Source organism: Silene latifolia, chromosome X (assembly GCF_048544455.1).
Source record: "Silene latifolia isolate original U9 population chromosome X, ASM4854445v1, whole genome shotgun sequence".
NCBI lineage: Eukaryota > Viridiplantae > Streptophyta > Magnoliopsida > Caryophyllales > Caryophyllaceae > Silene > Silene latifolia.
Window position 1 is genome coordinate 229,626,188 of NC_133537.1, and position 9,223 is coordinate 229,635,410.

General features: G+C 40.1%; 1 non-coding gene across 1 annotated transcript; it reads left to right on the forward strand.

Annotated features, from left to right (window-relative positions):
• Positions 1-5,113: 5,113 nt before the first annotated feature.
• LOC141624503 (small nucleolar RNA R71) lies at positions 5,114-5,220 on the forward strand. Its single transcript, XR_012534310.1, has one exon. It is a non-coding gene; the product is annotated as a small nucleolar RNA R71 (small nucleolar RNA).
• The last annotated feature ends 4,003 nt before the right edge of the window (positions 5,221-9,223 follow it).

Genomic DNA, 9,223 nt, shown 5'->3' on the forward strand with positions numbered 1-9,223 from the left:
CCAAAATGGTGGGAAATTATGCAAAGATGATGCATGATTTCTATACTAAATGCAATCTACACTAGTCTACACTACATGATGCATGGTTTTTGTTATGACGGAGAGGATAATTTAGATTACCTCCCGTTGTGTATGCATTAACTTCCCCAGACCGAGTTAGACACTATTGCTAATGTCCAAGGACGGGTGTAGTTCATGCACACACTATGCAATGCATGAAACTAATTTGTCATTTTGGATTTTGAAAGTGGGAACAATAAAATGAGAACACCTCAATGGTACCGAGGTGTGAGTCCTCTATGGTGCTAGGACTACTCCAACAATGATCAAAAAAATAATTAAAACAAAGAGAGAAATAGACAAACCATGAGAGGGTAGGAGCCTCCAAGGCTTGCTAATCTTCCAACATATCATCACCATCATCACTTTCCTCATTAGAAGTGGTCACATTGCCACTTCCCTCTTCATTTGATTCTTCACTTTCTTCTTCACCTTGCTCATCAACTTGCTCTTCTCCTTATTCACTTGCTTCTTCATCAATGTTATCATCAACCTCTTTATTACCGACAACCTCATTGTCACCCGAGCGACCCTAGATGCACCCGGAAATAGGACTTCTCTATCCGCCCAACTAGGCAAAGGACATGATGGATCAAGTAGTCCTTGCCTAGCTAAGTGTAGGAGGGGTGGATATTGAGCCAAGTAAGCATTTTTCCGATCCTCAAAGGCTTGCTTGTGCATTGCTTGCATGAGAAGAGTCAAATAATCATTTCTTGCTTCCACACCCTCCGGCTTGAACTCTTGGTACTCAAAAGGCTAAGGTGGTGTGACAATGGAAGAGGAGGGCATTTCATGTTCACCCTTTTGTTTTCGGATAATATACTCGACCTCTTTTGAAAGGGGAAGTAGATAATTGGTCCGGTGGACGCTTAGACGACAAATCTTTGAAGGCAAAGTGAACGATCTAGCCTCACTAGTGAGCCATCCATACTCGGTGTCAAGAGGATTATGGGCAACCCACTTGTACTTGTGTATCATAGTATGCATATCAACAAGATGACCACCCTCCTTTGCTTTATACTTGTTATCCTTGTTGAAGTTAGGATCAAAGTATTTAGCTAGGATAGTGACTAGGCCGCCATTGACAATAACGGTAGTGCCTTTCTTCCCACAATCAATGTTGAGCCATCTATCTACCAAAAGCCTTAAAGAGTTGAAAGGCTTGTTTTGTACTCTTCCAATGTTCAAAGCCGATTCAAGAAGAATAAAATCAAGTTTGGTGAAATGGTTGGTATCTTTCCTTGCAATAATGGTGTTTCCTATAACCTTGTGTCATACCCTTATGCCCGGATGGTGGACTAAAAGAGCACGACTCGCATGAAAATCCTTAAATTTCCTTCCGGAAATTGCCTCCCAAAGAGGGTCGGGGTCATACTTTCCATAATTCTTAAAATAACTCGGTTCATCACTAAGACCCAAAATTTCACCCAATTCCCTAAAGGAAATGCGTCTACTAACATTAGCTAGACGAAACTCGAGGTTCTCCCTAGTCTCAACTTTGGTGACTTTCAAAGAACTCAAAAATTCCAAGGTAAGGGAGGGGTATGTCAATTCTTTTGATTCAAACAATTTCTTCAACCCCATTGCTTTGAAAAAGGCTTTAGTTTGCTCAAGAACACCCAACTTATCTAAGGTATCTTCACAAATAAACTTGGTGGATTGAAATGATTTCCTAGCAAACTTGGCAAAAGTATCTCTATGGGTTTCGGAAATAAAAGTTACCTCCGGATAATGCAAAAGTTGATCAATTTCCGGAGTCGTAGATGTTGTTGCTCCCATAGAAGGTTGTTGTTATTGTTGCACTTCCAAGTTTGGGGTGGCTACCACCATAGCCAATGCTTTCTTTGCTTGAAGAGCCTTTTGCCTTTGTGAAAGTGTCTTAGCCTTTGGTGCCTTTGTTGCCTTTGTTGCTCCCTTAGTCCTTGCCATTGATGAATTAACCAAGAAAAGAATGAAAAATCTTCAATTTGTAGTGTACCCAAATCGATTTAAAGGTGAAAGGCTTTGCCTTTTTGAATTCAAAAATCGACTCAAAGGTTGAAGATTTTGTGCTTGGTTTTGATTTTTATTGAAAAAGGAGTGATTGATTTGTTGTTAAAAGGATGATTTGATTTGATTTTGGTGAATGTAGTTGAGGAATTTTGTTTTTGTGATGGAGAGGATGAGGGTTTTGATGCTTTTGAGTAGTGTTATGAATGAATGAATGAATGAATGAATGAAGGTAGGAGGGGTTTTATAAAGCCCGAAAAAATTCGAACTGCAGGGGCAATCCGTGCGGTTTCTGCCCAAAACGGGCGGATTCTGCACTTTCTGGGTTGGGAAAAACTCGCCTAAAGACGAGCGTCTTTAAGGGAAGACGCTCGGATTCGCTGACACAGGACGGGCGGATTCTTCAGAAGACGGACGGATTTCAGTCCAGGAATTTTTCTTGTTTTCCTCAGCAGAGAAGACGGACGTCTTCCCCACAAGACGGGCGAATTCTCAGAGACGAGCGGATTGATGTTCAGGACGCCCGGATTCTCTTACAGTCAAAAATCTTTCAAAAATTCAGCTCATAGGGGCAATCCGTGCGTCTTCTACCCAATACGCTCAGATTGTTTGTAGACGGGCGGATTCTCCTGAATCCGCTCGGATTCGGCCCCTTTGTACCCGGATTCAGTTCTATCCGTGTACAATGCATATCCCTTATCATTCTTCCATTCTTCTTTATATCTTGTGTTCTTCATTGTGGGGGCACTACTAAGGCATGGATAGCCTAGGCAATTGCCATCCCCACACTAAGCTAGAGCACTACACATCAATTGAAATTATTAGTCCGTCCCTCACTTCTCTCAAACATGACAATTATCTTGATCAAAGTAAATAAAAATCCAAAGATGACAAAAAATGCAATATAAGAATTGAAATGCGAGTTAGGGAGTTAGAAATATTTACAAACGGTGGTTTAGGGAGGACTCCACCAAACTCTCATTCTTGATTAGACGTCAAGGGGGCATGTTCAAGGTATTATTGATGTTGCTCAACACCTTGAAAAAGTAATCAAAAGCTTGTTCATTATCATGGTAGAGGTATTCAATAGACTTTGGCCCTTGTTGTCGGTCTTGATCGATGGCATTACCAATTTAGGGATTAAAAATCCCTTCAAATTCGTTGTCCCAAAGACCACAAACTTCATTAAGTTGATCATTGAAAATCTCTTGATTTGATGGAGACAACTCTCCCAAATTCCTCTCTTGGCCAATGAGGCCATCCTCTTCTTCTTTGATTGATTTTGATGAGCTTTGCAAGCTCTCCTTGTTACAATTCACTTGCTCTTTGAATGGAGCATCTTCAATTTTCTTCTTCCATTGGAGTTCCGATTTCTTCCTCTTATCCTTTCGGCTATAATGATCAATCATGTAACACGGTTCATGCAAACGAGGAGCTCTCATAGTCTTGTCAAGCTTAAAGGTTATGCTTTCATCTCCCACTTCTAGAGTGAGCTCACCATGTTTCACATCAATCACCGCACCCGCGGTGTGTAGGAAAGGTCTTCCTAGAATGATTGGAATGTTGGAATCTTCCTCCATATCAACAATGACAAAGTCCACTGGGATGAAAAACTTCCCAATTCGCACGGGGACATCTTCCCATATCCCTAATGGTGTCTTCGTCGATCTATCGGCCATTTGGAGTGTGATGTTGGTGCATTTAAGCTCTCCCATCCCCAACCTCTTACTCACCGAGTACGGCATAACACTCACACTAGCGCCTAGATCACATAAGGATTTGTTGATCGTTGTGTCGCCAATGGTACACGGTATTGAGAAGCTTCCCGGATCCTTTAGTTTTGGAGGTGAACTCCCTTGAAGTATTGCACTACTCACCTTAGTGAAGGCGATAGTCTCAAGTTTCCGGATTGACTTCTTCTTTGTGAGGATATCTTTCATGTATTTCGCATAGGCCGGTACGTGATTTATTAATTCCAAGTTGGTCATCAAATTTGGGCTTGGCTTGACGACTTGGAAAAGGAAGTCTAATCACAATGGGCTCCTTCTCCTTGACCTTGTCTTCATTTTTCTTTGAAATTTCTTCTTTTGATGATTCTCCATCTTTGGAGTTTTGCACAATTTCTTCCTTATCACTAGCTTCCACAACTTCATCCTCAACTTGCTTCTTCGGTGCTTCATACCTTGTACCACTTCTCAAGTGAATGGCACTAACCGTTTCATGTCTTGGGGGATTACTTTGAGGTGGTAATTGCCCCTTTTGCCTTTGTGAGCTTGAAGATGCTAGTTGAGTCAATTGTGTTTCCAACATCTTGGTGTGAGCTAGAATGTTGTTGATGGTGGTTTCCTTTGCTTGACTATCTTTTTGCATTTGAGTGAAAAATTCTTGTTGATTCTTTTGCATTTGGAGGACCGCTTTTTGGACATCAAAACCTTTGTCATTTTGGTGATTGTATGGATTTTTATTTTGGTAACCTTGGTTTTGATTGTAAAAGGGTCTTTGATTTTGGTTTCTCATGGGTGGTGGAGTGTATGTTGTTTGAGGGTTTTGAACATTTTGGCTTTTGTATGAGAGATTTGGGTGAAACTTGGTGTTTTCATTGTAATAGTTGGAATAAGGGGTACCACTCTTGTATGCTTGGAAAGCATTCACTTGTTCATTTGTTCCCCTACATTCACTTTGGTCATGTCCCAAAGTTCCACAACTCTCACATACTCCACTTGGGATTGATGAGGATGCCGTCATGGCATTAACATGATGCTTTGGTGATTTTGAGACTTCTTCAAGTCTAGCCATAGCTTTTTCAAACTTCAAATTGATTGTGTCAATATGAGCACTAAGTTGAGCACCCAATTGAGTAACGGAGTCCACTTCATGCTTTCCTCCTCTAGTAGTCTTGCGAGGTCTACTATATTGTGAGTTATGGACCGCCATTTCCTCAATTTTGTTCCATGTTTGATTGTCATCAACTTCGGTGAACATTCCATTTGATCCCATGTTGAGAATGTTCCTTGAATCTTCATATAAACCGTTCCAAAATTGTTGTACCAAGAACCATTCGCTAAGTCCATGGTGAGGACATGAGCGACAAATTCCGTTGAACCGCTCCCAAGCTTCATACAAAGATTCTTCATCCCTTTGCTTAAAACCCGTAATTTGGGCTCTTAGCATGTTTCGGTGGGTAGAAGTTTTTGTAGAAAGCTAGAGCCAACTTCTTCCAAGAATCTATTCCGAGAGTGGCCTTGTCAAGGCCCTTCAACCATTGTTTCGCGGTGCCGATTAGATAAAAAGGAAATAAGACCCATCGAATTTGGTCTTGAGTCACACCGGTTTGAGAGATTGCATCACAATAGTCGCAAAAGGTTTCCATATGAGAATGAGGGTCTTCACTAGGCATCCCCCCAAATTGGCTCCTTTCGACTAATTGGATAAAGGCGGATTTGGCAATAAAATTTCCGGTTAGATGTTGTGGTGTAGGAGTACCATTGGGTAGGTTCTCTTCGGTGGGTACGGAATGTGATGAGAATTTAGGCATTGTAGGTTGATTTTGTGGGGTATTGTGTAATGGGTTCTCCTCTCCTTCTATTGCGAAAGGGTTGATGAACTCAATAGTTGGTTGAACAACCTCACTAATACCTCTCAAATTCCTCCTAGCAAATCTCCTATTGTTCGTCAAGGTTCTTTCAATTTCACGGTCAAAAGGTAACAAATCACCTTGTGACCTTCTAGACATGCAAAATATCAAACAACTCGAAAACAATTAGAACAAACCTTGGGGAGTTTTACTTCCCCAAGGCGAAGAAAGACACAACTAATAACAATAAAAGGAAATCTAAATCAAGTAAACACCGTCCCCGGCAACGGTGCCATTTTTGATCGGTCCGTTTCGTGTTCACAATTTAAGGTGTGGTCGTTGGGTCACGTCCGAATCAAAACACAATTTATAGCTTCACAAACAACTCTACAATTAGTAAAGAGGCAAGTAAAGGTCGGATCCCAAGGGACGGGTATTGAAATGAGATTTCTATTGCAACTAGTGGTGTCTTAGGGGTGTCACAAATTGGGTTGATGTAGAAGGTCACTAAACTAAAATATCAATGGAAATAAACAAGCAAGATGAATTAAAGGGTTGTAAACAATTGATTAAAAAGCACTAGGGTGTCATGGGGTCATAGGGGAATCATGGGAATTGATCATACAAAAATGTTCTCAAATTATAAGCAAGCAATTATTGTTGTGATGGATTGAGTTGGGTTATATCTTACAATCCTAGGAAAGTTTGGGTCCCGGAGCCGAACCGATTAGATTGTACAACACCTACAAGTCGACTTAGTCTTCCCTACTCAACAACATGCATGGTCTAATTAGACTCGAGTTGGGTTATGTCTTACAAGTCTCATTGAAAAGATAGGAGATCGTGGTAAATGCAAGGATTCATAGGCTTAGCATTTCATCAAATATAATATGTGCATGAGTTGAGATCAAAACAAGCAAGCAAATAAAACATGAAAGCATATTAATTTAAGCATGAATCATTCCCCATGTTGGTTTCTCTCCTAATCACCCATTAACCATAGCTAAGAGACTACTCACTCATTATCATGTTGATCATGCTAGCAAGGTTGTCAATCATACCATCAAAATGAAACATGATGAATAAATGAAAGTAATTAACAATAATTAAAAAGGGATTAAGAGAATTATACCTACTAATGATTCCAATAATAAAGCAAAGATCAAAGAAGTACTTGATGCTTGATTGAGAGGTTGTCAATCTCCCAATAATAACCCAAATAATCTTCAATTACCCAAAATAAAGGATGAACAAAAGAGAGATTAAGGAAGTAAAACTTGTATTAGAACTTGATTAATTGTTGATTACAAAATTAAAGAGAGATTTGATTGGTATTAATTACTCTAAGAATTGATAAGAAGAACATGTTCTTCTAATTAGACTAATGGGGTATTTATAGTGGAGATTAGGGAGATGCATTAGGGTTAACTAAGGGCTAAACTAGTAATTACACTTTTTAGAATGAGCAGGGAGGGGCCGGTATTTTTCGAAGGAAGGGCTTCTTTCTTTGTAGCTTGGAGAAGACGAAATTGCGCTGTAGAGGAATCCGAGCGGATTAGTGTCGGGACGGGCGGATTCTGGCGGTGGAACACGAGCGGCATGGGAGGAATCCGGGCGGATTGTGGCAGGGCTAACCCGAGCGTCTTGTGATGAAACCGCACGGATTGTGCAGGTGGAGGATGGCCGGATTGTAGTCAATCCGCACGGATTGTTCTTCAGCAAGATTTCTTCTTCTTTTCTTCCCTTTTCTTCATAAATTCCTTGGGGATTTCCTTGGGGACTCAAGGATCCTTTCTCAACATTGCTCATCTACTATAATATGTACAAAGGCCTTCTAATCTTGTCTCTCCTTGATGCTTGGTCATTAGATTCGATCAATTTAGTCTCGTTTTGCCATGAAAATGCAAGATTCTTACTCCTTTCCTACCAAGGGATCAAAATCTCAAAGAATATGCAAAACAAAGAACTAAAGATAAGAAATGACCCAAATATGCACTAAAAAGCATGGGAACAAGGCTAATTCGGGGGCTAAATATGCGCTAATTATGGTCACATCAGTGACTCACTGTGGGAACCATTTATCCTTGTTCATTAATCTTTGTGACTCGTTGTGTGAACCATTTGTCTTTTTTCATAATCCTTGTGACTTGTTGAGTGAATCATTTAACCTTGTCATTGTGACTTGACGTGTAAACCATTTGTCCTTGTTCACTAGTCCTTGTGACTCGTTGTGTGATCCATTTGTCCTTGTCATTGTAACTTGTTTTCCAAACCATTTGTCCTTGTTCATTATTCCTTGTGACTCGTTGTGTGAACCATTTGTCTTTGTTCGTTAGTCCTTGTAACTCGCTGTGTGAACCATTTATCCATTTGCTTATAACTCGTTGTGCGAACCATTTGTCGTTCTTCATTAGTCCTTGTGACTCGTTGTGTGAACCATTTGTCCTTGTTCTTTAGTCGTTGTGACTCGTTGTGTGATCCATTTGTTCTTGTCATTGTGACTTGTTGTGCTAACCATTTGTCCTTGTTCATTAGTCATTATAACTCGTTGTGTGAAACATTTTTCCTTGTTCATTAGTCCTTGTGACTAACTGTGTTAACCATTTATCTTTTTTGATTAGTCCTTGTGACTCGTTGTGTGAACCATTGGTCCATATTAATTAGTCTTTGTGACTCATAGTGTTAAACATTTGTCCTTGTCATTGTGACTCGTTGTGTGAATCGTTTGTCCTTGTTCATTAGTCCTTCTGACTCGTTGTGTGATCCATTTGTCCTTGTTCATTAGTCCTTGTGACTCACTGTGGCAACCATTTGTCCTTGTTCATAATTCCTTGTGACTCGTTGTGTGAACCATTTGTCTTTTTTCATAATCCTTGTGACTTGTTGTGTGAATCATTTGTCCTTATCATTGTGACTTGTCGTGTAAACCATTTGTCCTTGTACACTAGTCCTTGTGACTCGTTGTGTGATCCATTTGTCCTTGTCATTGTAACTTGTTTTGCAAACCATTTGTCCTTGTTCATTAATCCTTGTGACTCGTTGTGTCAACCATTTATCTTTGTTCATTAGTCCTTGTAACTCGTTGTGTGAACCATTTGTCCTTGTCATTGTGACTCGTTGTGTGAATCGTTTATCCTTGTTCATTAGTCCTTGTGACTCATTGTGTAATCCATTTGTCCTTGTGATTCATTGTGTGATCCATTTGTCCTTGTTCATTAGTCGTTGTGACTCACTGTCGGAACCATTTATCCTTGTTCATTACTCCTTGTGACTCGTTGTGTGAACCATTTGTCCTTGTTCTTTAGTCGTTGTGACTTGTTGTGTGATCCATTTGTCCTTGTAATTGTGACTTGTTGTGCTAACCATTTGTCCTTGTTCATTAGTCATTATAACTCATTGTGTGAACCATTTTTCCTTGTTCATTAGTCCTTGTAACTCACTGTGTTAACCATTTATCCTTGTCATTGTGATTCGTTGTGTGAACCATTTGTCTTTTTTCATTAGTCCTTGTGACTCGTTGTGTGAACCATTTGTCCATGTTAATTAGTCCTTGTGACTCGTAGAATTAAACATTTGTCCTTGTCATTGTGACTCGTTGAG